We start from the raw sequence: 8,494 nt of genomic DNA, 5'->3' as shown, positions 1-8,494 counted from the left end.
GAAGACGAAGAAGATTTCTGATTTGGGTTCATAATCTTTGGTGTGCACAAGACTTGTTTCGGCTGGAAAAGGATCCAACTATAATCGATTTATCTTTGTGATAAATTGGATTGATTAGTTGAGTAGATCGGCATCAATACGTTTCTTTGTGATTAAAAGTATTGATTGCAAAATTTTGACAATTACTTTGGTAGTTGTTATTGGATAGATCTAAGGACCTGACAAAGGAGTTTATTGGGATAAACGGAAGAGCCTTTTGTCGAACTCATATGACTTGATTGAAAAGAGTTGTTACCGAACAAATTTGTTGTTCCTTTACTGTTTGGAATACGAACCAAAGGAATCGTTCCAAGTGCGTGACTTATTGCAAGTTGAAGGCGCAGGGATACGGACGGAACAAGGTGAACTATAGGTTTATTTGCTTGGTCTCAACTATACGAAGTTGGTTTAGATTTTGTATAGCGGCTTAATCTTGAGAGTATTCAATTCTGGACAAGGTCCCAAGGTTTTTCTGCATTTGCGGTTTCCTCGTTAACAAAATCTTGTTGTGTCTTTTACTTTTCTATTTCCGCAATTATAATTGTTTTATTATAATTATAAGTAAAATACACAAACGTTAATTCCTATTTACTTGATAGCAATCCTATTGTGTTTGGTTAAGTCCGAACGTATTATCAAGTAAACATACTTCGTTGTTGCATTATCTCGATCTTGTATCCATAGTCATGCAAGTTATCTTGTTGTTGTATTGTCTCGATCTTGTATCCATAGACGATCACACGAAGTGTAAACCGATCAGTTGTATTGTCTCGACTCTGTCCATAGACAATCACTTTCGGAGAAAGGACTTATAGGTGGAAAAAGTTTTAGATTGAGGTATATTTGGGTACCCTCGTCTTTTTAGTGTTGTGATCATAGAAATGGCTACTGCATCTTATAAATGGTGTTTGTGTCTTTATGGTCCGGCAATAGCGTTCCATTTGATCTAAGAATTCAGTTATACATGATATCTTACACATTGATTGAGATTTTCTGTTTTCTAAAATGGGTGGCTGCCTCCAGTCGTTTTTGTTACTAATCCGAAAGGTCTTTTGCTAAAAAAAAGTAAATTAAAAGAAACTAAATGCTTTGTTGTTGAACCAAGTGGGAGATATTAGATGACCGTTGCCACGGTGGGATGGCGGACCGAAAAAATTGACGCAAAACTAAATTACCTAAAGCTGGTGAACTCGGAGGAAGTCAGGAAGAACGACCCCTTGGTACAAACCCGTTTCCCTAAACACAATTAGGCCACAATCGTTAATTAATGTTTTTAATACATTACGCAAGGAAACCTTTGAATTATTGATAATACTTGCAGGAGCAAATAAGATTCCTCTAAGGATCTTGCCATTAACATTTTTAGTCATTAGGAATCCCTAATCGAACGCTCCATCCACTTTACCGCTCCATCCACTTTACCTCGAACATCAGCTCCAATCTATAACATAAAACAGATGTGTATGGTTCAATAAAGTTTACACACACAAATAAAGGATGATTCAATTAAAAAGGACTAAAGCGATAATAAAGCGAACTTGATAAATGTACGGAAAAATGAAATTTTACCAAGGAATGCACTGGCATAGCTTCAATTGGTTTGCGATCCTATGTTCGTATGTGGAAACTGTTCTTGCTTTGGGGGGTGTCAAGGATTTTCTCCAGATACAAAATGAAAAATCTCGTGGGCTTCTTTGAATGCTATTAATCTGATGGGGTTGAGTCTCTACGACATTGTTTACATTTGGATTCTGAAAACATTGCTTCAACAAACATAATGGACGAGGTGTTGCTTTAATCGGTGTCTGCACTTGGTCAGATTGGGAAGGAGATGAATGCTGCGACAATGAAAGGGAGTGTTCTTCTTGTTCGGATTCCACTTCGCATGGCTTAGAATCACTTGTTTTCCGTTTCTTTGCGTGTACAGCATCTGAAGAATATTTAGGAAAGGTTGCAAAATCAGTTTTATGTAATGTTAAATAATCAAGAGAACGAACCTGAGTCGCGCAACACAGCTTGCTCTGGTTTTGTTTCACTAGCTCTCTTATGTTGCTCTCCTTTATTCATATAGAAGTTTTCTGGAGAATTCAGAATAAATCTAGTTTCATTAACAGCATAGCATACCAATTCAGTCTCTGCTCCTTGTGGAAACCTTCTTTTCTCATGGTTCCAATGACTACCAAAAATCTTACATAAAGAAATGTTGTAACGGCCGTTGGGGTGCTCGGATCCGAGCTGCAAGATGAGTAACTCATTTAATGGATGCTCGTCCTCACCACAGCTGTATTTTGACCCAAAAAAGTTACATTAGACACGAGAGAAACAGACAGGGACGCAATATATACTTCTCCAGCTTGGTCCTCGCAATAACTGACAAGTTTTTCATCCAGGCATCTCATTTTTCATACAGACATCTCATTTTTCTGTAATTCTCTTTCACTATTTATAAGAATTCTTCATATTATTGAACAAAAAAAAATCTCATCTTTCATACCCGCAAACTCAAAAGCCTATATGCATTGTATTGTGTGCATTTGCACCTCTATAACTCACAAATTTACCTGCTATGGTCAGAGTTTTGTAATTGTCACCTGCCATGCAAGTGCTTTTCCATCTCGACATGATCTCGCCAATTTCCTAGTCAGTCATTTTGAGACAGTAAGAAACTGATTGGAAAGTAAAACAAATGAAAAAACTTAATCGGAATCCCATGTCTGAAATTCCAACACTTAATTCAAAATTGCCCACTACTTCTTAAAAGAAAATGAATAGAACAACCAAATTTATATACAGAAAAAGCCCATTTCACTTTAATTTTTTATCAATAATAATTTGCAACCATCATTGAAAAAATTCAATAAGAATGTAATGTAACCCTCACCTGAACTCCTCAACCCTGTGTAAACTCCATTACCGTAGACTCTCGGTTCAATACCTATGATACACAACTGAAAGCCAGACATTAGTTTTTATACAAACACATGGCTTCTTTAAGAACCAAAGCAAAATTGTACATTATTTTCTATCAGACATTTCAACAAATAGTTAGAAGTATAAAACAAATTGAACAGTTGACCCCTAACTGAAAATTAGAGGATTTGATATTTTAAGTTCCAATTGAAATTTTCAACTCATACCCAAAATAAACTCTTCAAGTCATATCCAGAATTCAACTAAAAATATCAAAATCATAAAAAATCTGGAACTCACACACAAACTTGATACTGAATGAACAATCGGAAGCAACTAAAACAAAAACAAAAACAATCAAAACCATAAAAAATCTGAAACTCACCAAGATGTAACAATAACAATTGAAGTTAAAACCGATATTGAAATTAGGAGGGGTGCAATAATTTTAATTTCCCCAAATTCCGTCGATTTCTTCTTCAATTTCGATGTTTGGTGAACAAATTAGTTCAACAACACTGAAATTGAAGGAAAAATCACATCAATGAACGAAGAAATTAGGGTACTGAAATTGAAGGAACACCTAATAATTAACCTAAATCTTCTGATGATAGTAAAAAAGATGGACGTGATGATGATGATGGTGGAGAATCTGGCACCGCTGTGGATGGTGATGGTGGTGGACAGAAACTTCTGAGAAGAAGATGGGAGCAGTTGAGAGATGATGAACGGTGAAAGAAATCGATGGAGAAGGAAGAAGAAGGGGAAAAAAAAAATTTGGAAGTGGCCGGGATTCGATCCCGCAACTTCTATGTCACTTTGACAAGAATGCCAGCTATAAGAGGGGTATTTTTGGTTTTTCGGGCAGGAGCATTTCCAATCTTTTTGTGTCAAAATTGAAAAAAATGTCATGTCCCACATTGACACAAAGTCACCATATATAGAGTCCTCCCTCGCTCCGTTCGGTGGGCCTAATTACCATTTTAATGGTTTAGCAACAAATCATGTTTAGTTTAATAAAACCGGATTAGCCTAATCTTAATCAAGTGTGTGTTTAATGTTTGGATCATGTACTAAAGGCAAGATTTTTACTGTTTTGTTTTGAGTGTGTCAATTTATGCACTCACCTACCACCACTCACTTGCAAGCTGCCAAAAGATTCTTAGATACATTAAAGGAACTCTGGGTCATGGTATCCATTTTCAATAGGGTTTTACAGCACTTCGGGGTTATATTGATGCAGAGTGGGCTGGTGATCCCTCTACTAAAAGATCTACTAGTGGTTATTGTGTGTTCTTTGAGGGTAATCATGTGTCTTGGTCAACTAAGAAACAAGCTATAATTGCCAGATCAAGCACAAAAGCTGAGTATAGAGCTCTGGCCTCTGCAGCAGCTGAGCTTGTGTGGCTATGTCAATTACTAAGGGACTTACACATCTTTGTTTCTGATCCTTCTCTTATTCTGTGTGACAATAGAAAATAGCCTTAACTTCCAATATTGTGTTTCATAGCAGGATGAAACACTTGGATATTGACTTTCATTTTTTCAGAGAGCTTGTTCACAACAAATCTTTGCAGGTACAGTACATTTCCACTGATGCTCGAGTTGCACATGTATTTACCAAAGGCTTAGCTGCTCCAAGGTTCGACTTTCTGAGGCGCAGACTCAAGGTGCTAACGTGCCGCGAGTTATAACCCCAAAGATGTCATTATCCACCCACAAAAAACCCAGCAAAAACAAAAGTAATACAAAAACCTCAAAGGTGTTTTTGCCACTACTAACTACCACTACTAGCAACCAACACCACATCCACCAACAAATACTAGCACTACCATCACCATAAAAAGCACCACCACCAACCAACACCACCACTAGCCAGAAACAGTACTACCAACACTTGGTTTCATCGTAAATTTATTGTTTCATCAATCTCTGGTTTCATGATAAAAAATAGGCAAAAATAAGTAGAAACCATGTTTGGTTTCATCATAGAATTTGATGAAACCAATTTTGTTTTGGGATTTTTGTATCAAATTTTAAAATTTTGGGGTTTTTATATCAATTTTGTTTAATATGGAGTTTTAATGGATCCCAACATCTAAACGGAGTTTTTGCACTCCAATTGAACGGAGTTTTTGCACTCCGATTTTGGCCACCCTAGTGTTTTACTAAGGTGTTAAAGTCTTTTGTGAGGGTGATAGAAATAAGAGTTTGTGCACAACTCATTTACTGCCAACTGTCTTAGCTAAGCTTCTCTACTAATCACTGTAACTGATAGAGTCCCAGTGTCCTCTTTTAATTGGTTCTTTTCTTTTTCTGGTGAGTCATTAATAGTTGTTAACGGTCTCTAAATTTACCGTTATCTGCATATCTGTTGTCATTAAAAAGTCATGTAATCTTCTTCTTTTGTGTGTTCAATTAATGAAGTCAACCTGAATGTTTTACAACAACTACTATCACCCGTAGCGTATCAGAAATAGTAGGGATTAACATTTAATCCCATTTGTGTTGAGCTTTGGATGTTTCAGTCCTACCCTCTTAAGCCTAGTACTAGATAATTCTAATTTACAGAATTATAAACGGGTTAATCCTTTTTCAAACGATTTAATCCAAAATAAACTTTTATGATGACAAAACTACCCACTAACAGTATTAGTTTCCTGATCTACTTTAGTTCCATTATTTCAGTTCTCAAATCGAGATATATCTTCATCTCCCCGCTTCTCGTCTCCGGCAAATTTGTTTCTCTTCCTCTCTTAAGATCTGTTGAAGAAGAAGGTGGAATTTATTGACGGAGCCACCGGAAACCATTGGAGGTATAGAAGAAGGTGGAGTTCATTGACGGAGCCACCGGAAACCATTGGAGGTATAGGTATTGTAAATTCATAATCATTTTGAGATTTTGAAAAGTTTCTGAACTTTTTTTTGTTGAGATTTTGAGAACTCAAAGCTTTGATTTCATATCAAATTTATTTTCTGATTCACAATCAATGTTTCGATCTATAATCTTGGGATGATTGTTATAATTTTGAGTCAAAAATTATCAAAAAAAATTTAAATTTTTTTAGGGTTCCTAATTGAATTTCGATCTATCTTTTTGTGTTGATTACAAATATGATATTAACTACTTACTGAGTCTACACATACTGTATATGTGAGTTCGTCAGAAGTCTAGTGCAACATACTTGATTTTAATATTTTAGTTTGCCTTGCAATCTCTAGAAAAATGTTGGACTGAGTAATTATTAAACTTCGTTGATTTGGCTAGGCTAATGAAAGAACTTATCCGTCGTTTGCAGATTCTTCTTAATTGCTATATACATTCATTTTTGTTTGTTAAACTTATATTATAGTGAAAGCTTTAGTGCGTCACACGAACGACAATCTCTTGGCACAGCTGTTGCTTTAAAAAGTTGCCATTAATACTCCTCAATTTGAGAGGTTAAGGCAAGCATGATGGACACTTAATATGTACTACATTTTTATCTCTCAATTTTTATTTGTTAGTTTCTATATTTGTAATAATTTTCTTATATTTGTGCTTATGTAGGTTATACACCTTAAACCAGACCTTATAAGTACATTTGGTTAATTGAACCAAATTACTGGGAGCACAGGCATCCGATCAACATATCACCTCCGACTGAGGTCAAAGTACTTGAGAAATGAAATGGGTCTTCTTTATTTCTTGACGATATTGGCATCCGTGCAGAAAGTATAACATCCCTAAATTCTTATCCAAGTGGGAACAAGTTTGCAAGGCACAAATCAATTGGGTGTTAAGAAGTTTTGGACTTTACTCTAACACATGAAAACAAGCACCACCACTCACAAACAAAAAAACTGATAAAGCGAAACAAATTGCTTTCTTTCCACTCGGGCACATTTTAAAAGTGTTGTTGGGTTAAGGAAATTAGTGGACGACGTGGAAAAATCTCCACCATAGTTCATTTGTGATGGTATGACCAGTGGTTGATGGTTATGGTGTCGTCTTGCTGGTATCAATAGAAGGAAAAGAAGCCTATCCAGTACAAGCACTGGAGGTGAATTTAGATTATGAAGTCTTGAAGTTTGGTGATGGTTTAACAGCAATTACGATGGAGTCTGGGGATTCATTTGGTTATGCATCAACAACAGATGCAAATGGAGACTTCAAGGAAGAATCGGTGAAATGTGTTGGCTGATTTGAGTTGATCTGTATGTTGGACTGTATGTTGGTTTGAATATATTGCAAGGTTAATTGGATGAATTGGTTGTAAGTAGTGGGAAAAGGTGTTGTCAATGTCAGGGAAGTCAGAAACGTAAGTGATGAATCGGTTTGATCTGAAATGGTGTTGGATGATGGTTGTAGTCGGTGGAGTTAGGATTTGGACGAACTGAGTAGGCTGGTGTTGCGGCCAACTTCAGAGAGACTTTGGATTTAGAATTCGGCGGCAGTGATTGAATTGGACTTGGACAGTTTCTTGTACGGTCCAATTAGAAATCGCAGCATGATACATATATAGGAGAACCAACAGAGACATAAATGGAGACTTGGCGGAGGCCGGTTTGACAAAAAAAAAGGGTGTATTGATGTCGAAAAATGGATGCAAGATGGACAAGTAAGCTTAATTTTGAATACTCTCTGTGACTTCTTTTAATTAAAAAGAGAACCCGTTAATCTACCCTTTCTACGAGTTAACAAATAAAAGAACAATTTCTCTTAAACCATAAGCTTTATCTAATTACCTCAAGAGCATTAGTGAATATAATTTCTCATCTTATTTTAGTTTAATCGGGTTAGAAATATTCTGAAAATATGGGCATGTAATTAGTATAGCTTCTTGACTTCTTGATGCATAGTTTAACGTGCTCTTCCCATTCTGATCTTAATGTGTACGTAGTTGTACACGTGTTGATTGTTAATGTGTACATAATAGTAAACTTTTGATCGTTAATGTTTACATAATTGTACACCTATTGATTATGTAAGAAAGACATTTGATTCCATTTTTTGTTAATTTTGGTGAAGGGATGTGCCGACAACCTCCTACCCAAGAATTGATTTCCTAGGAATTTATATGGAAATGAATAGAGGCTCCACCGCACCTTTTGGAGGTAAACTCGGTTGTGCTTGTTTGTATTATTAAATTTAGCTGAATATATATGATTTGCAACACCAAATATTATCAATTAATGATTAGAGACATTAATGTTTGTGATAAGATGCATTACAGTTGGGTATATATAGCATTTCAGACTCATTACATGCATTCCAACCTTATTTTCTCCCCAGCTCATAGGTTTCATATTGTGATTATTCTATTTTTTATCTCTTTTTTTTTTAATTTCCTTTTCCTTTAAAAAAGGTTGCTAACTTCAAGCAAGCGTATAGATGATGGGTATAGACGCAGATCCTCTTCCTCCCTTGCTTGACAAATACAAGATGCAAAGCTCGTCATTTAATCATTTTGATTTGATAATGTAAATGGATTTTCATTCATAAATCTAATCATTGTTTGTCATGTAGACCATTCGTATACATGTAGATTTGTGTATATTAATT

The 8,494-nt window shown here is 35.7% G+C and overlaps 1 long non-coding RNA gene across 2 annotated transcripts; it reads right to left on the bottom strand.

Annotated features, from left to right (window-relative positions):
• Positions 1 to 1,168: 1,168 nt before the first annotated feature.
• On the bottom strand, positions 1,169 to 3,724 carry LOC113362758. Of its 2 annotated transcripts, XR_003365814.1 has the most exons (6): positions 3,335 to 3,724; positions 2,921 to 2,987; positions 2,601 to 2,676; positions 2,164 to 2,320; positions 1,609 to 1,969; positions 1,169 to 1,480 (listed from the first exon to the last, which is right to left on the bottom strand). It is a non-coding gene; the product is annotated as an uncharacterized LOC113362758 (long non-coding RNA). The 2 variants fall into 2 exon arrangements; XR_003365813.1 differs by having other exon boundaries at positions 1,609 to 2,320.
• Between the last annotated feature and the right edge of the window lie 4,770 nt (positions 3,725 to 8,494).

Source organism: Papaver somniferum, chromosome 4 (assembly GCF_003573695.1).
Source record: "Papaver somniferum cultivar HN1 chromosome 4, ASM357369v1, whole genome shotgun sequence".
Lineage (NCBI taxonomy): Eukaryota > Viridiplantae > Streptophyta > Magnoliopsida > Ranunculales > Papaveraceae > Papaver > Papaver somniferum.
The sequence above is the reverse complement of the archived record's forward strand: the minus strand, read 5'-3'. Positions and strand labels throughout refer to the sequence as shown.